This window comes from Ambystoma mexicanum, chromosome 11 (assembly GCF_040938575.1).
Source record: "Ambystoma mexicanum isolate Mex_15411 chromosome 11, UKY_AmexF1_1, whole genome shotgun sequence".
Classification (NCBI taxonomy): domain Eukaryota; kingdom Metazoa; phylum Chordata; class Amphibia; order Caudata; family Ambystomatidae; genus Ambystoma; species Ambystoma mexicanum.
Genome location: NC_090934.1, coordinates 690,778,535 through 690,806,055, shown reverse-complemented (window position 1 = coordinate 690,806,055; position 27,521 = coordinate 690,778,535).

Here is a 27,521-nt window from a genome sequence, read left to right as displayed (position 1 = left end):
AAAGCCTGAGAATGTACGATGCCGTATGTGTGTTGTCTAATGTCTGGCAATATCCGCAATTTAGAGGCATAGTTCTGTATGGTGTGTTCAATAGGGGGATCATTCTGCTGTTTAAAGCTTGAGCATGTATGGGGCTGATTTAGGGGATAGATCTGTTGTCCATAGTCTAACCATGAATGTGCAATTTAGTGGGATAGCTCTGCCATCTGAAGCCTGATCATCTACAGCCTAGGATGCATGGATGCATGGTTTAGTGGGATAGCCCTGCAGTTTAGAGCATGGTACAGGTTGTGCAAGTTAGGGAGATAGTTCTGACCATGGTATGTGCAATAATGGGAGAGAGCTCAGCTGCCCAAAGCCTTATCATGTACGGCACATGATATGCAACTTAGAGAGGTAGCTTTGTTGTCTATAGGCTCATCACATAGGGCCTCATTACGACCCATACGGTAAGTTACCGCCTGGCCCGTGACTTTACCACCATGGCGTAAACTACGTTTACGCCATGGTGGTTGGCGGATTTACCGCCCCATTCCAACCTTGGCGGGGCGGTAAATCCCCATTTTCCCATTTTCCCTTCCCCATTCCCATTTTGCCCCATAGGGCATAATGGGAGTGGGGAAGGCGTTAATTACGCCACCGTAAATTACGGTGGCGTAATTAACATCAAGGTCCCTTAGCGCCATGGATTTTAACACCTGCTAAAAGCAGGTGTTAAAACCTCCATGGCGCTAAGGGACCTCGGAATCAGGCGGTAAGGGTCGGCGCTGTTTACGCCGCCGTAAAACCCTTACCGCCTGAGTCGTAATGAGGCCCATAGTGTGCAGTATACGCAATTAAGGGGTAGCTTTGCCGTCTTAAGCATGTCTAGCTATGGTGCAGTATGTGATGTGATGTAAGATGTCTTGTACAGTGCCCTCCTACTTCCTTTATTTGCCTCGCTGCTCATTGCTCTGTAAGGGAAGGGGGGTCATTACTGGGATAGCAGGAGAGGCCGATGTAAAACCTGTGGTGTTGAAAGGTGCATGTCAGGAGGTTCCTGGTTCCTGTGTGCCAATCTGTTTAGTACAGGCCTGGCAGAGGCACGTAGGTGTATGTTATCTGAAGGGAAGAGCCCACAATCTGATAGTACAGTACTTTTGGTGTGGGTTGCCATTGATATGGGAGAGTTTGACAGGGCCAAGGATATTCATGGCTCGATTAGTGTTGATGTACGAATGGCTAGACCTGTGGCTGCCATCTGTGAGAGATATTTGTGTGTAGTGCAAGGTGGTAGGAGATTTCAGAGGACAGCAATTGAGTGCAGGAAGAAGAAAGTAGGCCTTACAAGGCAAAACAACCTGCAACCCTGCATTTCTACCACTGGCCCCTTGTAATTGTACATTGACACTGTCAATCTCTCCGTCTCTGTCTCTCTCACTCTCTCTGACAACGCCCTTCTGGTGAAACTCATTAGTTGGTTTGCAACAACGAATTCTGGTGATGCCTGAATAATTAAAAAAACACTGGTGGGAAACAGAAATGATTGCCATGTCCTTACTTTGAAATTTGGCAGAGCAATGGAAGAGTTCTGTGAGTGGTGTGCCACTCTGAGGGGTTTTCTCCTCCTTTCGAAATGTAAAATGTAATTTTACTGCAGTAGCGGCCCTGTAGTTATGATTAGGTTGCTCAACCCATAGGAAAAGCACTTTTTGGATGACTTATAACTTCGCCCCCATGGTTGAACCTCACGAAAATTTGCAAAAAATGTATATGGCCCTGTCAGATCGATCTTGCGTAGTTTGGTGAGGTTTTAAGTGGGAGCAAAGTTATATCGGGGGACCCAAAATGTGTTTTGTTTCCCATAGACGCAATGGAAAACACATTTCTGCTCACGTCCACAGTCCAAATAACTGGACGGATTATTCCAGTTGACGGCTTGGGCCCAAAAGCGTGCATTTGTAAATATGATGTAAATTCATCCAGCACTTTTTTTTAAAAACTACCAAAAGGTAGGCCAAAATAAATTAGTGATTTCTGGGTTCGGTCTGGGGACTCACTTCCATGTACGGTCTGCGGAAAGACCTCCAATTGGCCCAGGGGCCGACGTGATGTCCCCAGACATTGGACACACGCGCTGATTGGATGGTGAAGAGTGTGAGGTGCGTCAGATTTTTGGGAACCGCCCACCATGGTGGATCCGCAGCAGAAAACGGACTGCTCAGTGTGGGAAAAGTCTGGAAAACACATCTTTGGTCATTTGGTGGTGGAAAGAAGGGCTGTGAAGGGTGGGGTAGTGGAAAAAAGATAATATGGGGCTGTTTTTGTAGGTTGAAAAAGGCCAGGCAGCTGCCGGAGTTGCCGTGGACAATGCTGTAGTTCACGAACATGGTGATGAATGGGCTGTATTAGCATAATTGACCTAAAAACATTTGACCTAAAATATTTTATCACATTTATTTGACCTTTTTTCGGTCAAATTTAATAACATATATATATGTGGTGGTTGAGGACATAGATCAGGTTGAGGGGAAATGGGGAGAGGTGTTGCATTTTAGACTGAAAAAAAGGTCAAATAAATTTGATCAAATGTGATTAGGTCAAATGTTTTAGGTCAAATAGACCCAAACTGAACAGGCAGCTTTGAAAAGACATTTGGGATTATTTGATGGCTGGAAGAGGGTGTAGAAATGGTAGGGAAGTGGAATGAAGGTAATGTAAAGCTGTATTTATAGGTGAATAAAGGGTTTGTAATTTCTGCCGGGCCCTGGGTCCATTTCGGTGTCCGCAGACATCACTTTGATTGCAAGAGGGGTGGGGTGAGTTTTAATAGTTGACCGTGTATGAAACATACTTGTTATACAGTTAATTGTGTTGTTGTCTTGTTATACAGTTAATTGTGTTGTAGTCACTGGATAAAATTACCACTGTAGTAATATGTGTATTGTAATTATAGGTAATGTGATAGGAGTATGGCCAGAATCACTGTAGTAGGAATATGTGTATAGTAGTTGTACGTAATGTAGTGGGATACAAAGTGTTTATAATATGGAGGAATTATGTAATGAATTGTATACAGTACTTATGATTGTAGTACAATTGAGGATAGTGCTCACAGAATGTGTAGTTCATTAATATTGCTGTGGTTACCTAGTGTTGTGGTGTCATGCAGGTGCCTTTTGTGGTTTACCGTTTTTAATGTACATTTTCTTTTTTAGACCCTCATAAACAGTACTTTTTAAGTACTATGTTTGCTGCAACATTAGTGTATGACACACTGCTGATGTTTTCACTTTACATAATCATTGGATCATTGGGAAAACAAATCTTTACCTGATAGAAAATAAACTGATTACAGTTACGTGATTGTAAGGGTGATAGTATTTTTGTTTGAAGTATGTTTTAATTGAGGGAATGCTTGAGATAGTTAGATACCTGTTGGCGTACTGTAACTACATTAGAGGTTACAAGATGGTTTCTCATATAACAATTCAGATAGCGTATTTGAAGTGTTTTGCAATGAAGGGTGTTTTTGAAGTAGTTAGATACCTGTTGAGGTGTTCTAACTAGATTGGCTTTGCAAAGTGTTTTTGCAGTATTATGGATGTAGTTAGAAACCTGCTGGCATATTCTAACTGTTAATTGTGCTACAGTTTAGTGACTACATTTGGGTTGAAGGAATATTAAGTAGGCATTTGTTAAATTTGCTGGTAACCTATGTTTTGGGGTAACAGAGGTATCATTAAATTGAAAACAATGACTTTTTTTCTAACATATGCAGTGTAATGCCCTGAAGTAGTTGTGATATTATACCTACTTTTGTGAAGGTTTTCTTTCCGAGAGATACTTGGCCGTTTGTGAAGCCTGTAAGCTTGCAGTTATTTTTGGTACCATCTGCATTGCACCTTAGAAGCAGTACTATGACATATTGGCTATGTGAGTTTATCGTATGGTCGAACGATTGTCTGAATTGCAAAAAGGGCATATTATGCTTGCCTGCCATGGAAAGGGGACTGTGGATTGCATGAACTTAGGCACAGTTGTTGTTTAATGCTTCTATCCTGTGCAATGGGGGAGATGCTGTCCCCCCCTTGGAGATTTCCAATTTCCTTATTCATATATGAGTAGTGACCGGGGACAATTTCTAGTGTAAAACAGTGGGCTCACAATATGGTTAGTCATATATAGCTCGCTTGGCAAAAACAAAAATGCTTCAAAATATATACCCTTACTAAATAAACAACCAAGGGCTTAGCCGCCCAACAATCTCCTTTATTTCATTCAAGTGCTCCCACAGCATATACCTTCAACACAACATGCAAAAATATTTAACAAATAATAATAATTCTCCTCCAAATCTATTTTCAGTTCTGAATTTCTTCAATTGGTGTTTGCTATATGGACCTAAAGCTGACATTCCCTACTCAAGAAACACAAGCGTTACATATATGTGTCGCAGCAAGCCCTTAAAAAGGAAAGTAAGTTCATTGAGTCCTGGTTCAAGGCTACTCTTTCCATAAGGGTGGTAGTCAGCCCTGGCTCATTTAACACTTTGTACACAAAATATAAAACATTTCAAAATATACCATCCAATCATTATAATACTCTCTCTGTTGATAATGTTGATCCAAGCTCACTCTACTGTTATATAAAACATATTATTTTATTCAAAAAAACTAAAAATTACAAAGTTTAAAAGAATCTTACTTTATTGTCAAACTACATTAATTCTATGCATGTTCTCATATATATAATCTCTCGCCCTACTCCTTCCTATTCATTTTGATCACATATTCATGAATGTTTATTTTTTCTGTCTCAGATCACACCTTTTAAAAAAGAGATTCATCATAATGTTTTCTTGAATGCTAACCATTTTTTCTTCCTTATTCTTCACAAAATATGTTTAATGCATATATCACCACCTCACCACCAATCACCTCCTACTTTTTTAAAAATCCACTATATACATATACCTATAATATTCATCAAAAACTACATTTTTCCTGAGCCTTTAACACCACAAGCTTCTTAATTCAAAGACACTTATCATTTCTCTAAACTTCCCATGTATAGCTGGTGTTTCTACAAGTATGTCACTGTTAAAAAAATAAAACCTAAATAATACATTTAGGCTTAAAACTACATGCATAATACCTTACCTACCTTTTGCTGAGATCTCATAATATCATGTTCTTCGTGGCTCATGCATAACTAAGCTGCAACTGCTCTGACAACAGAGCTACCAGAATCATCCTTTGCTCATCTCTTGTTTTATTATTAATTTGTTCACAAGGAATGCAAGCTGCTCTGCTTTCTGTGAAGGCTAATCACTCCCTGGTCCTTGTCAGCCCTTATCGTTCCTTTGAAGAGTCTGCTTCAAGGAAAGAAAATGTGGTGTCTTTTGGAACGTAAATCTCGCACTGCAATATATGCGTATTTTCTTTTTTTTTCAAATTTGCGCACACTTGACGTTAAAATAGATATAATGTATAGCTCTATTTTTCTTTCACTTTAGGGCATGTCATGTTTAAATGAGCTGTCTTCATTCATCCAGAGGAAGGTAAAATCACTCTTGTCTCTGCAAATGTAACTTACAAACCGTCCTGGGGAGTGTGTATCTACTTTTTGGCATGAAACATAGAGCTGTGCACTGTCTTAGCCAAGAAATGCTTGCAAATAGAAAATCCCATTTGCTCACTCCCTTCTGTTCATGTTCCTCTCCCTTTGTTTGTTCTTTCTGTTAGTCCGATTTATATCGTTCTTGGTTGTCTCGTATCTTTAGAGTCTTATCTTCATTTATACAATAATTTGATCTACTTTTAAACCCTTACTTGATGTCCATCCTTTGTTTAAAAGATGTAACAAATATATTTTTTTATGTATTTATGTTATGTTATGTTATTGTGCTTGTACCGCGCCAAAGCCCATAGGCATCCAGGCGCCGAGAGAACAGAATACAGTGAGCAAAAGATTACAGCAGAAGTTTACACTAATTAAAAAGATACGCTTTTAGTTTTTAGGCTATCTTTTATATTCTATTCATTTAAACACACAAAAGCTTTATACAAACATATACATGGACACAACAATAATTTATGACTGGTGCCAAGCATTTACTACAATCTACTTAAACAACTTCACAGTTTATCACATTTCAAAGCTTAATACATCAAATAATAATCAAAATAATAACACAGTACACATTAATAACCCCTGGGATCACCTTCTCTATTCCCTATAATCATTTATAAGAAAAGGTATTCTTCCTTTCCCTCCAATTATTTTACCCTGTACAGAGTTTAAGACGTCACCTGTCAGGGTCCTGACCGTGGGTATCCTCAACACTGTTAGAGAATATATATCCTCTTATTGTATGGTGCCAAAATAATACAGTTGAGCTTTGAACCTAATTTGAGAATGTGTCAGAAGTTTCTATGAATTGCCTAACCTTATCTCATTCTTGTCTGATTTCTTTGCCAAATCCATGGCATGGTTTATAGTTCCCCCAACCTGGCTTTTATCGGCCTGGAACCCATTTGTATCTGAGTATCTATTTTAAAAAAAACATATTTATCTGACACTGTGCTTTTCTTCAGGGAGCTATATTCTGCATGCATTTAAGCATAGTCATTTTGTAGACACATTATTCATAATATGTCCCTCTAGCACCTATGAAGTGTGTGTAATATAAATGCACCCTTCATTTCCTGTGCCACCTCAAACCAAGTGTGTGCAGTCTAATGTAAATGTTACTTTAAATAAAGGCAATGTAATCCTGAATTCTACAATGAGGGACAGGAGAGTGAACTATTTGACCTACCTACCGTTGTATCTATATATCAGCTGAGGGGGGAGGGTTTGGCAGCCCCTGTACAGTTCTATGTCTGAGCCCCTTACAAAACATTGTGCAACAGCTGAATGATGAAACCAAGGCAAAAGCAGGTATGTAGAGTCCATCTCATTTTTAAGGACTGTCCATCAGTGAGTAGAGTGGGGCTATCATGAATTTGTATATGCACAAGGTGTGAGCTGTCCCCAAAGGGGGTCTCCTCTAGCCAGAAAGATATCACCTCATTAAGTAAGAGCTATTCCTCCCTACAAAATAGAGTGAGGCTGCCTCTCTGCACTAAGGTGGGGGAAAACTGCGTAGTGCTTGAATATTTACAATTGTTACACAATTTAAGATGATTTGTTTAATGTGCCTTTGAGAATTGTGCATGCATAGTTTTGAATTAAGATCCAAAAGCTATGAAAGGACGTATGTTTTGGCTATGTGGGCAACCTTCACTTGCCTTGTCATTTTGTACCTTCCTGTGATACATGGAGTCTTCAGTTGGAGCGAAGGCTTTGCTGTCTGAAGCTTGAGGAACAAGGGTACAGTATATGCTATTTAGGGGATAGCTATTATGTCTAAAGCTTCACTCTGGAGGCTGCATTAATGACAATATAGGAACACGTGTCTAAAGCCTGACCATGCACGGTTCAGTATGTGTGATTCGCTATTTTCTTTAATGGAGCACTTAGCAATTCTTTCTAGTTTCTAAAATAAAATGACCTACAAATGACACTTTACTAGGTCTATAGTACAAGTGCACAGATTATCAGTTCATTTATTGTGTCTAAATGGGCAGAGTATACATTTACATAATTGCCCCAGTTGTAAAAATGGTCAATTTATCTAATTTCCTAGTTAGTGACAATTACCCACGTCACTAAAGTCTTGGCACAGTTTTACACATTTTTATAATTGCCAAGCGTGTTAGCAGTTTCCATAATGCCTTAACTTGCGTGGATCATCAATTTTCAAATTATGCCATTCATCACACATTTTTATTTTTTTTAATAATGCCCACTTACTCACAACATGGCTTAAAGGACAGTATATAAGATCAGTATCTAAAATATGGTTTATTCATTTTTATGTATTCATTTATATAAAGTGCAAAATAGGCACCCATGTGTATCTTAGTATTGCACAACACATGTAAGAATATGTCCACCAGTATGATTAAAACTACTTCTCTAATAGCCAAGCTTTCAAAAATCTCTGGAGTCCTGAACTATTCGGTAGGGAGTTCATGCCTTGAGGCATTTAAAGCACTATCCACAAATGAGTGCTTGAGGGTGGGAATTGCAGCCTACCATTGTAACCAATGAAAGTAGTTTAGTATGGGAGTGACATACTTACATTTCCTCTTATACGGTCAAGGATAGCACACATTTCTGGTTTCCATAAGGCCACAGTTAACAAATATTACCATTACCATTTATCACAATGTTACAGTATGTACACATTATTGACTTACAATATGATTCATATAGCACCCATTGCTAATTTCCATAATCTCGCAGTTAGCACTGATTATGATTTTCAGTAATACCACGTTCATGTCCATATCAAAAGCACATTATCACTTCCCATTATTGCTTCGCTATTCTAGTTTACGCGATGACCTAATGAACTCATACTGGCAGTTTTCCAAAATCGCATACTTAATGAACATTACCAGGTTCACACATTAATAGCTTTCATACTGACACAGGTAGCAAATATTTCTTCTTTTGATATAGCCCAGCGAATGTGATATTAATGTTCCCTGATATTCCAGTATGATTGCATTGTCAATATCTATAATGCCTGTGTACCACTCAATACCATGCTCTATAATGGATCCCTTGGCATTCATTGCCTCCTCTGTTTCACAGATTCCCAGTATCCTTTCATCATAGGTAGCGCAGATGGCTGTTTTCCTGATGCCTGAATTATTATATCTTCTTTTAGTTGGAATCTTGAAATCATCCAGCTGCCACTGATGTGGATGTGTAGCATTAAAGGTTTGATGGATGTTTGGATACACGAGTGTGGGGATGGGATGTACCCTATTTGAGTTGCGTGTAATGCTTGCATTAAATTCAGAGATGTGATCCAGTCAGATGCAGTGAAATTGTCATTGCAGCATATAAGGGTATTAGTTTTGGATAGTTCTACCTCCCCTTGCTTCCCGACATTCCCCTCAAACAGGGTCTCACTTCCCGGGAATTGCACGTTAGCTGGTATATCACTCGTGAGAGTGCTAGGTAGGTGGTTAACTAATAATATGGTTGCAAGGTGTGGATGAAGTGCATTCTATACAGGTTATATCAGATGCCATGACTGAGGAGCAGAGATGCACTTCAATTATGATTCTTTGCTATTGTCACTGTTGCATATTTGTGCATGCATGCGGATGGGTAGGTGTGAGGTGTCTGAAAGCAGAAGTGGAGAATTTCCAGAGAGTGTGGGGCTAAATTCTTCCTTGTCAGATACTGTGAGTGTTAACTAGCCTTTGAATGGATCCCTAGAGCTCCCTCTCTGATTTAACGGTTTCATTCACCAGGAGGACTTCGTGAGTGTGGGCACCCATCTCTAGACCTCCCGTTCTGATTTAGACTTTATTTTTTGTGTCAGTACCATCTTCTGCAATCCGCCACATCGCGGCCTGGGGGGACACTTGGTTCCTGGTTTCCTTTCTTCCCTCCTACCTCCCTCCTCACCACTTACCCCTGATTGGGCATCGGCCAATGTGTTTGTTATCTGCAGTGGGGTTCATTAGCTGTCGCGCTGCATGGCTTTTATTCACCAGGAGGACTGTGGTGATTGTGGGCAACCATTGCTAAAGCTCCTGCTCTGATTTAAAGTATATGTTTTGTGTCTGTAACATCTTCTGCAATCCACTGCATCACAGCTTGGGGGAAACTTGGTTCCAGGTTTCCTTTCTTTCCTCCCGCCTCACTCCCCACCCCTGACCCCTTAATGGGCTTTAGCCTGTGTGTGTGTTATCTGCAGTGGGGTTCCTTAGCCGTCGCTCCATGCAGATTTTATTCACCAGGAGGATTGCAGTGAGTGTGGGCAACCATCTCTAGAGCTCCCGCTCTGATTTAAAGTATATTTCTTTGTATTGGTAACATCTTCTGCAATCCGCCGCATTCCGTTCAGGCGGACACTTGGTTCCCAGTTTCCTTTCTCACTTGGTTCCTGGTTTCCTTTCTTTCGTCCTACCTCCCTCCTCACCACTGACCCCTGATTGGGCATCAGCCATGTGTTTGTTATCTGCAGTGGGGTTCATTAGCCATCGCACTGCATGGCTATGGGCAACCATCTTCAGAGCTCCCGCTCTGATTTAAAGTATTTTTTTGTGTCTGTAACATCTTTTGCAATCAGCTGCATCACGGCCTGGAGGACACTTGGTTCCTGGTTTCCTTTCTTGCATCCCGCCTCACTCCTCACCCCTGACTCCTGTTTGGGCATCGGCCTGTGTGTTTGTTATCTGCAGTGGGGTTCATCAGCAATCGCTCTGCCTGGTTTTATTCACCAGGAGGACTGCAGTGAGTGTGGGCAACCATCTTTAGAGCTCCATCTCTGATTTAAAGTATATTTGTTGTGTCAGTAACATCTTCTGCAATCAGCAGCATCGCAGCCTGGGGGACACTTGGTTCCTGGTTTCCTTTCTTCTCTCCCACCTCGCTCCCACCCCTGACCCCTGATTGAGCATCTGCCTGTGTGTTTGTTATCTGCAGAGGGGTTCATTAGCCATCACTCTGCATGGCTTTTATTCACCACAAAGACTACGGTAAGTGTGGGCTACCATCTCTAGAGCTCCATCTCTGATTTAAAATATATTTGTTGTGTCAGCAACATATTCTGCAATCAGCAGCATGGTGGTCTGGGGGACAATTGTTTTCTGGGTTCCTTTATTCCCTTCCTCCCGTCTCCGTCGCCTCCCATGAACCCTAATTGGACACCTGACTCCACTTAAGGATCCTAGAAGGGCAGCCCCACGGCCCACTTCAGCCCCCTCGGCCCTGAGGCAAAGGGCAGCTCCTACAGTAGCAACACCAGAGTGAGTTTGGGAGCATGAAGTACAACCTTCAACCAGCAGCGACTGACAAGGTAAGAAAGGTGTGGGCAGGGGGATTAGCCATTACTGCTCTGTATTTAACTGCCTCTCCTCTCTTATTACTCCTAGTAGCTACATGTCCAGTCTGCTGAATGTCACAGTTTATGTTATCCATTTCTGGCACTAGGTGAATAGTGTTAGTTAGCGATTTCGGTCTTAACTATTCAAGACATTTCGGATATGTTTGTTTTTACATTTGGTGTTGTGTTTAAAAATTCGACTTTTTCTCCTCTTTCTAGAAAAATAAAATCTGTGTGTTTTTACATTTGCTGTTGTCTTTAAATATTAGGCCTTTCCCCTCTTTCTAGGAAAGCTGAATCTGTGTGTTTTTAGATGTGCTGTTGTGTTTAAAAATTAGGCTTTTCCTCTGTTTCTAGGAAAGTCAAACCTGTGTGTTTTTACATTTGCTGTTGTGTTTATAAATCAGGCTTTTCCCTCTATCTAGGATGTTCCCTCTATCCTGATAACTCACTTCTAGGTGTCTTGCCATCTGCTGTATGATGTATCCTAGGCCTTTTTCCCTTTCCTGAACACTTGATTCTATATTGTTGCTTTGCTGTGTGGTGTAGTTTGGTGTTGTGCACTGCAGTTTCTCCCTCTTTCCCTCTCTCCCCCCTTCCTTCTCTCCACGCTCTCTCTCAATGGTGCTCTTTATCCCCCCTGTTTTCAGTAACTGCTATTCTCACCTATACTTTCCCTCTGTTGAGGTCTGTAAGGAAAACATTTAAGAAGGATCTCCTGATCTACAATCCAGGCCTGCCCATTGCTGACAACTACGTCAATGCTTCCTACAGGCAGACTTTCACAGACATCCTCTTTGTTGTTCCCTCACTGGACCTTTGGATTCCCTTTATGCGTGCATTGCTGTGCCCTTTCTCTTTCTCGTCCATTAATGGTGGCACCCACTGGAAGGTACTCTTGACAGCCTTCCTGTTCTCTAGGACCGTCATTAATGTCTGCCTAAATGGCACTGTCATGGTCCAGGGCTCTCAGCCCAACCTCCTCTTTCATAGGCATCTTCCGTCTCTAATCAATGTCCTCCCCTCTGTTGACACTCCTTCTGTCACCGTTCTGGCCCCTCTGCCACCTCTGACAGGTGTACCACACTCCAGTACCCCTCCTCAGAAGACCTTAAAAAGTGACAACTTGCTTCACTTAGCTACCCTCAACTCTTGCTCTGCCGTAAAACACTCCTCTGACATCTACCACCTCCTTGAAGACCTCATCTTTGATGTTGTCTCTCTCACTAAGATGTGGTTCACTGCCAGCTCTGTCACGAGTTTTGACACTCTCCTCCATGAGGGCTATAAGATCCTCTCTAAGCCCATCCCTAACTGGTCCGTGGGCAGAGTGACCCTGATCTTCCCTGAGTGGGTTCCTGCTACTATCATACCCTGTCAGGAGTACTCCTCTTTCGAATACCTTGTCTGCATGCTTGGTGTCTCTCTTGTCCTCTCTCTGACTCTAGCCACCATCTACAGGCCCCCTGACCAGCCCCCCTCTGCCTCTCAGAGTTTGCTAACCTCACTTCTTCCTTCCTGGACTCTACCTCCAAGCTTCAATATTCACCTTGAAGCCCCTGATGCAGTCTCTGGACTTTTCCACAAGCTCTATGACTCTCTTTCCCTCCCCATTCTTCCCTCCGGTCCGACACACTCAGCTGGGTACACCTTGGATGCTCTCATCTCTGCAGACATCCTTATCTCCAACCTTCTCATTACTCTTCTCTCCTGGTCTGATCATGCTCTCCTGTCCTCTCACCTGGACCTTTCTATCATCAACACCCTGGATATCCTTGCCCCTGTCATGAGAATCCTCATGAAAACCTCTGTTCGCCTGAACTAATTGAGGATAGCCATCACCGGCCACATCAGCAGTCTTGGCACTGCAACTGTACTGTCTCGGTAATTTATAATTTAGGGATAAACCTTGCCTATCCGTACCATTATGTTTAAATACCTACTTTGTACCTACCAATACTTATGTACCACTGTTTAATCTTGTACTAAGAACTTCCCCAGCTAATGGGTCTCATGTAACTGGATTGTAGCGCCCTGATGCCTGGGGCTTGTGTGAGCTGTATACATGCAATAAATAAATAAATAAATAAATAACCCTGCCTCCAAGTGCAACTCCTGGTATGACTCTGGCCTGGCCTCTCGGAAATGCAAGTGAAGAGCAGCTGAGCGGAAGTGGCAGGCTTCGAGTACATCTGTACAGACTGTCCCATCTGCTCAAAGAAGAGGGCATATATCCAAGTCTGCATCTCTTGGGCCACTAACACCATGGCTTAACTTTTCAAACTCTGCAAGGAACTCGCCAATCGTACTGCAGTCTCTATTTCCCCTCTTAATTTCCTGGCTCTCTGCACTTCTCTGACCTCTAAAGTCATTACTAAAACTAAGGACATCCTTCCTCTCTCTCCTCTCCACCACACCCTTCTCCCTCATCTGCTCTCAGGCCTCCCTTGCCCCGCTCCTTCCTTCCGTGCTACACTCCTTTCTTTCCCATATCACCTGATGAGGTTTCTAGACAAGTCTGGTCTAGGAAAGTCTCATCCAAACAGGTGCTCCTCTGCTCCTCCAGAAATAGCAAGGACAACATTGTCTCCCTTGCTCCAGCTTTGGCTGATTTTTTAAATCACTCCTTTGCCACTGAATCCTTCCTGCCACACCTCAAGCACTCCCCGTACAACACTCTCTTCAAAAAGCCTTTTGCCAACCCTTTTTATCCTGCTAACTACCACCCTAGCTCCACTACCCCCTTCCTGGGCAAACTCTTGGAGAAGCTGGCAATCTCTGAGCTTATCCACCATGTTGAATCTGTTGGTTGTCTCCACGACCACCAGTCTGGCTTCAGAGCTGCCATAGACATTGAAATTGCGCTCCTGAACACTTGTGAAGACTTGCTCTCTAATTTCGATTCCAACTCTCCTTCCATTCTCATCCTTTCTGAACTTTCCTCTGCCTTTGATACAGTCAATCATGCCACCCTTATAAATTGGCTCTGTGATACCCTTGGCATCATGGAACTGGCTCTGGAGTGGCTGACCATCTTCCTCTCTGATTGACCTTCCCAGGTACACTGGGCCTTTTTCTCTACTCCATATCACTCTCCACCTGTGGTGTCCCTCAGGGCTATATTTTCTCACCTTGGCTTTTCAACATCCACCATGCCCCACTAGCCCATTTGTTTTATGCCTTCTCTCCTAGCTTCCAGTATTATGCAAATAACACACAAATCTCCATCAAGCTTTCCTCCTCTGCGTCCTCCGCTTCCTCTCTCATTCCTGACTGTCTGTCTGCTTTTCAAGCATGGTGCACTGCTAACAATCTCTACTTTAAAGCCAGTAAGACTGAGATCCTTCTCATTGGTATTCCAGCTCCCTCCTTCTCTCCTGCACTCTGGCCACCATCCAAGGGCAGCCTTCCCTCTCCCTCCTGTGTGGCAAATAACTCTGGTGTCATCTTTGACTCCTTTTTCTCCTTCTCTCCTCATATCACGGGCCTTGCCAAGACGGCCCACTTTCAGGTGCACCTCCTCAGGGGCATTCTCCCTTAACTCACCTTCCCCCAGAAACTCAATGTCTCCAGTGCTCTGGTCCTCTTGAGGCTGGACTACTGTAACAGGCTTTTCTTCAACCTACCTAACTCCTCCTTTTGCCCCCATCCCTTCACCCCTTCAACTAATCTAGAATAGGACTGCACGACTTATCCTTGGCCAAAAGCCCAGGAATTGCATCTCTGCTGCACTAAAATCTTTCCACTGGCTCGTGGTTGCTGAAAGGTTCAAGTTCAAAGCCCTCTGCATCATCCACAAAGCTTTCTGGGGCCTGGGACCCACTACATCCAACTGTCTCCCGCTAAATGCCTCCCAGCTAGAGCGTGTCGGTCTTCTAGCTCCAACTCTCTGCAGATCAGACGCTTGTCCAAGCATAGAGTGGTAGATATCTCTCCTGCGCAGGGGCCTCCCTCTGTAATGGCCTCCCTGCCCCTTTCAGACTTGAGCCGAATCTTCTTAAGTTCCAGAAGCTTCTCAAGACCATCCTTTTCTCTTCCCCTTCACCCTCTTCCTCCTTCACTCTACCCCTCCCCTGCTAGTGTTCCCCCTCTGCCTCCTGACTGGCTGCCTGGTTCCATCAGATTCTTACAGGGCACCAGGCCCTTCCCTACCAATCTACCCCATGCACTTGGTCTCCTCTGACCCCCGCCCAAACTGCACTTGCATTCTGGGCTCCCTCCCCCTTCACTAGACTGGTCTGCACTCTTGAGTCCTTCCAGCCCGTTAATGGCAGTTAGCACGTGGAACTTTTTTCACCTTCACTCTCTTCTCCTTGGGCCTTGCAAACTGGCCTCCCTTGGCACTCGTTTAACCCTACAGCATCCCCCCTCCTTTCTCCCCAAAACTTCGGTTTACTGCACTTGCACGATCCGAATGTTACAAGGCCTAGTAGGACCGTTTCTGTTTGTCATCCCTGTCCCCCACGCACCCCCTTGTCTTATTGCACCTTGAAACACATTATGTATAGGCGCAATATAAAAACCCAATAAATAAAATAAATAAAGTGTCTGTGAGTTCATTTCTACTGATACATGGGTGGCCAGGGAGTCTTAAGTGACAGTTGGGAAAGGAAACGTTCTATGATTTCAATATTGTAGTTTTCAATTTCTATTAAATTTTGTTTATATATTTGATATCAATTCTCAAGTGGACAGGAGAGTCTTGCTTTGCAAACCAGGTACCAGAATACAGAAACATTGCACTGATGGAAGTGAAAATGTGACCCTTGTTTGCACATGAGCAAAATTCATCATAGTGCAAAACAAATCTTTACACCTATTTCTGCACCTGGCCAAATTTTGCCCTCCTGGTAATACTGTTCTATATTACCACCAGTGCAAGCATTGACCTGGTGCAAAAAGGCATTGAAATAATAGTTTCTTTGCACTTTTTGTTTAAGTGCTAATACCATGCAGAAATGCACTAATCCCAGTGCAGTGTTTCTGTAATCTGGCCGGAGGTGTTCAAATTCCTCGTCAGGATGGGGCTGGCTGAGAAGGTTTAAGGCCACACACTGACTGACTGTGTTAGCTGGTACAGGGTTCTGAGAAGGAAGGTTGTAGATGAGTAAGAAAGAGTGTACGATATTTGTCATGATGCCTGCCCCCGGAGCGCCAGGCCCAGCACCCCCGGAAGCAGGCATCATGCCCTCGGGTAAAAGCCCAGCGGCCCCTTCTAGGGGCTCTTTGGACTCAGTCCTGGCGCCTTTGGCGCCAGGCTCATGTTGGACATCAGTCCTGGCGCCATAGGTGCCAGGCTCATAAAGGGAGGTGTTTTGTGCACTTACCTGATGCAGACCATGCTGCACGCTTCAGGCCTCCCTGAGACCTGAAAGGGACTATTTTTTCATAGGGACTATTTTTTCACTCGGGCGTCGCCAGGGAAGGATACATACCTAGTTGGGGAAGGATACATACCTGGGACTTCTTTGGTGGCAATTTAAGCCACGCCAGGCCAGCAGCTCATGCTTCGCGTTGTTCTGCTTCCTGCAGCTTAACGCTCACCGTGTCTGCTCCTGGACTCCAGCCACGCCCGCCTCGAACCTGGAAGACCTGCAAGGAAGGAAGAGAAGAGAAAGGTGAAAACCAAGGACTATTTCAAACTTCTTACCTGCATCCGGAATCTTCTCGCCAGCATCCCTGAAGAAAGACTTCCATTTAAAAGCATTACGTTGCTCGCTGCAGCGCCACGCTTCACTCACCTGTCCTCGAGTCATCTCCCGGTTCCATCGCGGCTGTCAGCATCGGACGCCACATCTCTGCACCTAGGGGAGAGAGGAAGAAACAAAAGGTGAGCAGAAGAAACACCGAAGGAAAGCCTGATTAACAGCCATAATACTTACCGGCTTTTCTTCCACATTTCGGGTCGGTGCCGCCCCGTTGGCAGGTACCGTACCCCGGCCCCTATGGGGAAAGGACAAGAGACATTTCTGGGGAATGATAAGGACATTTAGTGGGATCGCCCTCATAACTACTCACCTCGGCAGTTTACCCCTCGACGCATCGCCTTCATTCTGCACCTGAAATAAAGGACAGATCACAGGTTAGAAAGACAACATAAAGGGGACCTCATTTGAACTTTGAACTTTCATACTTACGGCGCATCGCTCAGGAAAGTCAAGTGGATTTTGCCAGCGCCATTCTGAAAACCAGTGAAGTAACTGGACGAACGCGCGCCCCTGCACCAGAAGCAGGATGGAGAGTTCATCCTTCCAAACCATAAGGTGAGCTTAAACCGGCGTTTGGAGGAAGTTAGAAAGGAACGAAGGGGTAAAGGGGGGAGTTAGCACACTATTCTGCAGACTGTTAATCCACTTTCTCATCTGCAGAAGGATATTCCTACGGGCCAGGCAAGCACGATTTGGAGGTCCTGTCCAATCGGTGTTCCGGGTCCTGCGCATCACGCTAGAAGAGGCCACAGCAATCCAGACTAGACCAGCGCCCCCGTGGGAACCAGGTGAGCGTTACAATATTTTGGGCAAGAGTACATTTCATGGTGTGTGCAGGAATGTACTAGCAAGATGTGGGATATGTTGACCCACTCAACACATTGCCCGCATCACTGTGTTGCATTGGTGCAAGAAACAGAAAAATGGCTGCGCTGACTCCTGTGCGCACCAGGATCTCAAAATTGCGTTTTTACAACCACCAGGAAAATGGCTGCACCACCCTGCCACACACATTTCAGGCGGGGGGAACAGAGTACACATTGCAGGAATATGCCAGTGTGCTCGGCAACATTTAACATGGAATTAAGTAAATAGGCATCATTGCCTTGCTGAAAACCCCCAAAATTCCCTTTTAAAATGAAACTTTTTCACTCTTTGTAAAAGTTGTGTTGATGCTAATTCCATCCACTCATTTTGAAACCCCTGTGATTAAAAAGGCCATGCCCAAGATCATCCATTGTGTCTCCGCAAAACCGGGCCTAATTCCTTAATGACAGCCCCTGTCAAATGCAATTTTGAAAAAGTAACCAAGAACTCTGCTTTTACTCACATGGGAAAGCGCGTGTATTTCTCCACAATGTATCAAACACCAGCTGTCTTCAAAAGAACTTTAACTATCTGAGCCTGGTCAGCTTCATATACCAGTGTTCAGATAAAACTCATGCATTCAAAGAAAAATGAATTTAGCTGCAAGGACATTGTGGAAATCTGAGTGAGCTGCCCAAAACCGAATTAAAGAAAGAATAAAAAAATAAGGAAAAATGAATGCCTGTGTTTTAAAACAGTACACTGGTAAATAAAGGTTTTACTTGTCTTTAGAAATATAAAGGGGTGTGTTACTGGGGAGAATATATCACATGTGTTATTTGATGTACCAGGCTTATTTAATTCTGGATTTAAGGTCAAAAGTGAAAGATGTTAAACCCAGGGTGGCTTGAGTTACCAAGTTGAAAAACAGGTTTTCTGTGAAAAGGGTGATCTCTCCAAGCAGATCCTGCCAACCCAAAGATAATTATAGGGTGGAGTAGACTTTCATTTCTGTTGGAATTCTGGACAATGCTGCTTCCCAGGAAAGGAAGCCATAGGTGTCAAAGACCATAAAACTTCACTCAGGCTGAAGCAACACCCTAGCCTGCTTGAAAGGAAATGCCAGTTAGTGTCAGCTGGGAAGATAAAAATGACAGACAATGACTCCCGTTTGTTCTTAAGACTATTTTATAAATAACTTTAGAAGACTTGTGTCTCAGCTGCCAAAATTGGTAAAAATGTTTTTCACAACGTAAAAGTGGAATTCCGGCCTGTATTTTAAAACTTGGTAGAATCTGGACACAATCTGGACAGAAATGGTAATATATGTTGTATTACAAGAAAAACATCCATACCTGGGGATAATTTGCATCTGTGCATAAAATTGGAGAATGTTAGGCCAAATCTTCCATATTTAAAATGACCAAAATGTGTCAGAAAGGCGAAACAAGGTTGCAAAGACTGGAGGATTGGACTGAAATGTGATGCACATAATATGTAACATGTGTGTATAATTTGTCAGGAGATTACAAGTGACAAAATGCATGTTTTTGGCAAAATCGGATTTTCAGTAAGGTAAATGTGAGAATTTCTAGATACTGTAAAAACCACCTCATAAACATGACATCACTTTTCTGAAATCCAACCAGCAGAGAGCAAAGCGGAGATTACTACCCTTGCCCAATCCTATTGTTAGGGGGATAGGTAGTAAAGCCTGCCCCTGTCATATACTGTGATGATGTCACCTGGCATTATAAATGAGAGCCCCTGACAGCACACAGGACACACACTGATTCCTGACTGATTCCTGATTTCCTGCCCGGCGTCCTGTCGGTTCCTGTCTTCTTGCAATTATCCATCTAGAATCCAGATCCCAACCACAAGGCCAAACCTTGCAGATCCTGCTGCAGCTAGGCCTCCATTTTTAATTATCCCAATAACCAAAGGGAAGCTATGATGTTTTGGGAAAGCATCCTGAATTTGACCTGGCTTGCTGCTCTCTAAATGCAAACCTGCCATCGAGCTGATCTGTAGTATCCAGTAACCAGAAGTGCTACCCGGTATCCAGTCCATGCCTGCTGATTTTGTCCAGCTGTCCTGTGTTAGACCAGATCAGTGTGGTGATCCAGAGCGCTGACTGTCCAAAATCCAAACTAAAAGTGGACTGTGAGTATCAATAGGAACCATAGAAAACCAAAGCATACCTTCCCTTGCCTTGTCCTATCCCAATCTCTAAAGCATCCTATCCTTTCCTTAGTAACTTGTAACATTGTCCGAATCCGTATTGCAACCCTGTCATTGATTTCTAGTGTAAGCGCTATCTATTTAGTAATTCTTGTAATTTAAATCCTAAACTATCAATCCTATTTCGAGTGATCGGACTGGTTCTGCCAGGGAGGGCACTGTGGAACTTGGGTTGAAAACGTGAATCAACCCTGGAGCTTACTGTGTCCCTCTTTGGTATTCTAGCCTGAATGCTCTAGTATAGAGTAAAACTGTTCTTGTCCAAACTGAATTTCTTTTCTGTTTTCGCTACCCGATTTTTCTAAAAACGCCTCTTATTCTAAATTGCATATCTCCCTCAGTTTAATAGCTAGAGACTTAATGTCACCTCCTAATTGTACCTACGATCTATAACTACACCCCAACGTAAAAACCACACTCGAAATCACCTGTTTTTATCAAAAACCGTTTGGTTAATTTCAGGCGGGAATTAGCATTTTTGCAAAGTTTTACACATGATATTTTTAATTTCAATTGTTTTAAACCTTCCATTCGTTTTTGAATTGTATGCTTTTGCTCAATGGCTCTCATTACGACCAGGGCGGTAAGGGATTACCGGTACCGGTAAGAGCACTGGTGCCGGTAATCCCTTACCGCCCAATTCCGAGGTCCCTTTGCGGGTCCTCCCTCAACGGCTATCTATTGCTTATGATTGCTTGTAACTTCCCAGTGTTGCTCCCGGAGAGAATTGTACTTATTTAATGATTTTTGTACACATTCATTGTTTTATTCAGCCATTTCCGAATGTCATTTTAACATTGCAAGTGTTTCAAATCCGTTTTTCTCTCTTGTTTGGGGAGGGAAGGTTGGATTCGAATTTTGTTCCTATTCCTCATTCCCGATGACCTGCTGCTCCCTTATATCTATTTAGAATGTATTATTTGTGGGTTGAGGAATATTGCAGGGGGAATCCTAACTTGAGTGCTATCTTTCTATAAAAATTCAAAAGTGTCTCTATTCTCTTGTGTTTTCTATTTGTGTTGCAAAAGAGTTAATTTAAGTACATTTCCTACATCCCTATAGTTATCGCCGGATTGAAATACTTAACAAAGACGAACATGTGTTTGTTGTAAAAAACAGCAATCCTTGCTGCTCTTTTTAGGGTGCAGTTTTTCACAAATGTTTTGCCTTCTAAGGGAATGGGTTTGTGTATGAAGTTAGTCAAAGCATTTGGTAGCAATGCTTTCATGATGAAATGTTGGTTTGGGATATTTTCAAGGTGCTCATGCAGTAGGAATTGTTTTTATGCCATGGAGTGTTAAACAAAGTGGAGGCCTTTGTATTTACTGGAAAGAAGAATACCAACAGGTACCTCATCCACCTGCCCTCTCCTCATCTCCCTATTACTGTTCAGTAGCACTTACTCTATGATTTGCCTTGTGACCTTGTGATAGCAGCTTGTTTGTCTCTCCCCTTCCCTCCTTGTCTTCTCCTCCCACTTCCCTCTCCAGCACTATTCTCAATCGTCGTCGGACCTAGTATGTTAGTTGCTCGTGTTTTTCCTCTCCTTCTCCCTCACTCCATACCCCCCTTCCCACTCCCCCTCCTCTTGTTAATTTTCTGGCACGACATCAATTGTCGTCCGGCATAGTAATGTAACCGCTTGTTTTTCTCTCACCCCCGCCCCTATCCCTTACTGTTCCTTGCACTTGCACTATCTGAAATGTCACCCGGCTGATTAAGATAGTTATTTTTCATATTCCAAATTGTTTCAAGGACTTGTAAGAATGCAACTGTATTCTGCGATGTTCCCTCCCTCCTTGAAGAGATTTGAAAACAATTGTCTATAGGCGCTATACAAATAAACAATCAATTCAATTCAATACAGGTGCAACCATACTGCAGAGTTGAGGTGTGTGTGATGGAAGATGAAATGTGTGAGAGAGGGACTCTGCGTTTTTAGAGAGGAGGGGTTCGGATCAGTCAGGTAGTGGAGCTACGATACATAGGAGAGTAAGAAGGGTCTGCCTGGATGAGATGTAAAAAGGATTAGACAGCGGCCATGAAGGAAGATTTGGAGGGGTTCCTAAACCCCAGAGACCTTGTGATTGAGTTATGGTGCTGTTTGCAGAAAGCAGGAGGGGACGTGTCCGGAAAGGACATTTCTGGGCACACTACGTGCGAGGAGGAGGGTGGTAAGAACATGAGATCCTGTATACTGGGATTTTGCAGGAAGACGGGAAGCAGGTGGGGTGTTTCTTAGTTAATGGAAGGTCAGTTAGGTTCCGGTGAAGAGCGATTGGATAGGTACAAGACGTGGGAGTAAAAGATGGCGAGGAGGACATGGGTAGGTGATGCGAAAAAGAAGAAGGGTGGAGGTATTTTTGGGGGAAACCAAGACGAGGGAAAAGAAGATAGTAGGTGCAAGAGCAGGTAGGAATGTGCTAAATGGTTGTATGGGAGAATAGTGTGGAGTAAGGATAAGGTGTAAGCGGAGTTATGCAGGAAATTAAGAGGTTTTGTCGAGTTTTGGGAAATTATTTTGCCACTGATATTCCTATTTAATTGCAATTTTAATGTTTACAAACTGTTTCTAAAAATTCTGGTAGAGATTACAATTGTATAATGGCCCAGTAGCATATATTACCCATTTTATTTCAAAAGTGTTCTCCTCAGGGTCGCCATCTCCCATTGTGCACAGTTAAGAGTGACTTAAAAGGAGACTGTAATTGCGTGATTCAACGTTGTCCTCTCCAATAAAGGGCAGCCTGTCTTTATGGCACTTAAGCGCTTTACAGAGCAACCCCTAGCTAGACGAAAACGCCTTTCGACCGTTCATCAACGCTGCCCATACATTTGTTACTGTGTTTTTGAGGGAGTCCTGGACAAGTGATCCCTAGCAAGGCGTGTCCCTGGTAACCTTGCCTGTACTGGGCTCCTAAATGTTCAGATTCATGCAGCTCATGATGATTTAACAAAACAGCCTAACTTGTTAGCTGGAATTGTGAGTCAACGTGAGGCCCTGTTTGCCATTAAATGCTACATGGCCTATCACTGAGCTGCCAGAAAAAAACTGTGACCATGTGAACATGCTCTGATCTTACAATGGCTGCTAATGTACTGAATGTGCACATCTTCTACATAGCTGGTCTTACTTGTACCTTTTTATTCAAATAAATACTGTATTATGTTTTAAATGTGCTAAGGATTTGGATAGTGTATGCCTCAAATCTACAACTGTATCATGTAACCTTAAATGCAACTTGTGTGTGACGTCTGGAATATGTGAACTGGTCGTGTCCCAAGTTGAGGTGTCTGGCCTTTATTGGGCACCAGAGGACAAAAGCATTTCACACTTGTTCCACGCCAGAATGTTTCCGTTGGTTTGGTCCCCTGTGTTGATTTCTATGATTATGTCCAATTACATGAGGTTTCTTCTGTGAAGCTTTTGGCTAGTTCCCACTTGCGTTGTGAGAAGGTGAGGTATACACGTCTGCACATGCTAACATCTTTTGGAGCCTCACAGGCCCTTTTGCTATCTCGCTGGCTGTGTTTTTGACTCTGCCGGCCCTTTGGAAGCTTCACCACGTGTTTCACATTTCTTTGCTTCAAACAGATCATGGTGTTTTTCCAGAGCCTTCTCTGAGGTCTATGCTATCCTTAATTCTCACCTTTTTCGGGATGGTTGCAGTCACTTGACTGGAAAGGGAAATGACTAGCTTAGTGCTTGTGTGTGCGTGCAAGACAGGTTACGGCCTCTCACTGGATGTCCCCATTTCACAAATAGGACGCCAGTAAAGTAGGTCCATTTAGTCCCTCTCAGGGAGAGAGTTTCAGCGAGTATTGGAGCATGTGTCTTTGTTGCAGTCTCGGTACACGTGTGACACTCCACTTATAAACAGTTGACGGTCCCATGGGTTCCCATCAGTGTTCTACCATGGTGTCCATGCACTCGCGTGAGGGATGGACTTGCTGAGGGTTGCATTGCATATATCATTTCAGACACATCAGTGGTCGGAAGACCATTCCATTAGGGCACACTACATTATACACATTCAGGAACTGTTGACGTTTACTTCCAGTTTATGAAAAGACAAAGTACAAGTAGCCTTTGCTGGGGTAAGAAGCTGCTAGGCAACCGTTTGTGTTTTAATGGGCTTCCACTGTTGCCATGCTGGCTTGCACCCGGCATCTCTTCACTCAACCTTTGGTTTATTTTGTTTCGGGGTCATTGTTCCTCATCGAGTTCTTTCACTCTAGGCCTTCCCTTTCAACTTTGGTCAGCTGGGAAACGAGTTAAACTGTTTGGATCCTTCTGAGCAACCCAATAACCGACAGAAGGTGAGTGTTGATGTTTCTTGTTACTTTGAAGTGGAAACTAACTCCTATTTTCTCTCCAAATAGGTTCCTGCAGTATCTTCAACCGTTCACCATTTTTCATAACCTATTTTTTCTAGGCATTTCGGCTTTGGTCTATGCACCTATGCACCTTGTATAAGTATTTAGCAGACTTCTGGGATCTGTGTCATTGAGCGTATTTTTAGGACTTGCACTAAATATGTGACTTGCATGTCCGAAGACGCCACCTTTCGGTGTTGGCCAGCCCTGTAAATATATATGCATGTGTCTTCCTTTCTCTTTCTGTCTTCCAATTACCTTTGACTATCTCTAGTGTAAGTTCGTAGAGCTGTGGTTGGGGTCTAAAATTGCTTTCCATTTTGGCTGACATTTGCATGATTCTATGTTTTGCTACTGATGATTCATTCATCAAAGAAGATATTGACACATTTCTAAAGTATATGCTTCACTTAAACAATGACACCCCGAGATGGGGGGCATTACCATGTCAGGTAATGCCATGGGGCTTACGCTGCATGCCTGAGAGAAGCGAGCGCCTTAATGTGGGCCATCAAGGGGTTTATTGCTATTAGCAACCCGTCATGCAAGTTTTTTAGTTGAGAAATGGTGTGGTTGCCTTTCCTCAACTTATAAAAAACAAAAAAAAACATGATGGCCACCATGGACAAGGGAGAAGAGAAGTACATGTAGTCCCTTCTCCCTTTCCTTGGAGGACATTGATGAAGAGAGGAAGGGCAAAACAGTAGGTGACAAGATGTCGCTGGATGCAGGTAAGGGAGAGGGTGTTTCAGGAATTGGGTTGGGGACTAGGAGGGGTGGTGCATGGATGGGGGAGATTTTGGGGGTTGCTTGTCAAGATTGACGGTGTGGGCAGGGGTGGAGCAGTACCCCGGGCTAAGATGGTGGACTCCCAATGTTCAGGGGGCTCAGAACACGAACAAAACCAGTAGGCAGTGTAAAAAGAAAATGGCTGTCACCAATGATAAAGACAAGGGGGTAGTTTTCAATGGCTACCATCATCTGAAAAGGGGCCTAGTCCCTCTTGCATTTTTTTTCTCAGATGGGAGATGTGCTCAAGCAGCGCATCTCCTATGGACAAAAAAAAGAAAAATATCCACACCCTGGGAAATCTCGAGGTGCAAATAGCTTTCACGCCCCACCGCCGAGGCTGGCGGGCTGTTAAACGCCATGTCCGCCCCGGTGGCATGTGAAATCTATAGTCCCTTAGTGTGTAACTAGAAAATGATAAGCTGTATGTAAGTTGATTATATAATAATAATTTGTTTTTTATATAGCGATTTAATCAAAAGTGCTTTACATAGGACATATTTACATACATTACTATTATTACCCAATCGAAATTGGTACTCATTTATCGTCCTTGGAAGGATGAAAGTCTGAGTTGGCTTTGCCGGTATTTGAACCTGCGACCTACAGATCAAATGCAGATCATAGCAACTAGCGTTTAACCCGCTGTGCAGGTAAAGCAGCTTTTGGTTTAGCATAAACTAGGAATGACTTTTGTAGCACTGGCAGGTAGTATTCTTCTTTTCATAATTCCTTGGAGATTGGAATGTTTTTTCAAGGAAGGTTAATCTGGGAAGATCTCTTGCAGTGTCTTGTCCAGCCACGGAATAGCATATCATTTCTTGCAAGTCTTATATATGGGTTTTATCTAGTTTGTGTATCACGACTGACGAGAACATATCTTTGGCCTTATTTCATCCGAAACGTCAGAAGGTGCCTCTGTAAAAGCCTGGTTGTCAGGTGACTATGGTTGTCCAAAATCCTGCATATTTCTAGCTTCTAAAATCAGTCCTCATAGCCTTTATGTCCAACTCACTATAATGTGAATTAAAACCATATTGCAATGCCTGTCTACGTAAGTTCTTTTTATCTAATGTGTGTGCCAATTCCATTGACTAACTTAACAAGATTAATCAGAATTTGATATAATATTTCATTTATAACGCACCTGCACACAAGTGTTTCTAGGCACGATAGGGGAGGGAAGACAGAGGGAGGACAAGACAAATGATCTTACTAGGCCTTGTGTCATTCAGATTGTGCAACTGCAACAATGCAAAGTGCAGGGGGAAGGAAAGTGGTAAATGCCAGGGAGAGGGAAGGGGGAAGTGCAATCAGGGCAGCAATACTCTCAGTAAGTGCAGCCAGGGCAGCACCCCACTGAGTAAGTGCAGACGGCAGGGGACTGTAGAGTTATTTTTTATCCCTCTCACCACTCCTCTCCCGTGGAGTGATCACTTTCTCCTTTCCTCCCATCTCACCCTCTCTACCCCTCAGGCCATGTCAACTCCAGCACTGCCACCTACCTTCTCGGTTGTCTGACCCATGAAGCGTGTCTCATTTGAGGCTTTCACTGCCACTTTCTCACCCCCCCTCTCCGCCAGACTCACACCCTGGCACAGCCCTTTCCATGCTCCACTCTGCTATATCTGATACTCTTAATGTTCTTGCCCCTGTCATGAGGATCCGATTGAAGCCCAAAGCCAAGTGCAAGTCATGGTACGACTCAGACCTCGTCACCCTTAAACGCAAGTACAGGGTGGCTGAGAGGAAATGGTGGGCTTCCGGTACATCCTCTGACAAACTGGCCTGCCGCCTGCTCAAAAGGCAATACCGGCTCTCTGTCTGCACCAAGAAGAGAGCCCACATCCAATCCTGCGTCTCTGCATCATCCAACAACTGGGCCAAACTCTTTAAAATCTGCAAGGAACTGGCCAATCCTGCTGCAGTCTCTACCTCTCCTGTCCCCTCCCAGGCCCTCTGCATGGGCCTGGCTTCTCATTTCATCTCTAAAACTCAGGACATCCTGTCCTCTCTCTTCCTCTCCCCCTCCTCCCTCTACTCCCATTTCTTCCTCTGGCCCCTCTTCGGCCACCTCACCTGTCTCCTTCTCTGCCTTTCCCTTGTTCTCTAGGTTTCTAGACAAGTCTGATCTATGAAAGTCTCATCAAAACAGGTTCTCCCGTGTTCCTCCAAAACCATCAAGGACCACATTGACACCCTGAGTCCTGCTCTGGCTGGCTTCTGCAACCACTCCTTTGCCACTGGAGTCTTCCCTTCCCCCCTGAAGCACTCCCTTGTGCACCCTCTTCTTAAGAAACCCTCAGCTGGCCCCTCCTGCCCAACTAACTATCGCCCAATCTCCATTATTCCTTTCCTGGGAAAACTCCTGGAAAAGCTGGCCATCTCCCAGCTTAATCGTCACACTGAAGCTGTTTGTTGTCTCCATGACCATCAGAAAGCTGGTGCCTTTGGAAGGCACCAGCTTTCTGGTGCTCCTGATCAAACTCTGACTGGGTATCCAGGTCTTTCAGAATCAATTTATTGCTTTCCTCTTTCTCTCTGTCTAATCGAATTTGCAGGGTGGCTACCTGCTCTGTGCATGCCCTGTTAAAGTCTAATTGTTGCTCCAGCTTTTTCTGGCTCTGCAGTAGGGAGTCCAAACCTTCTTGGTACTC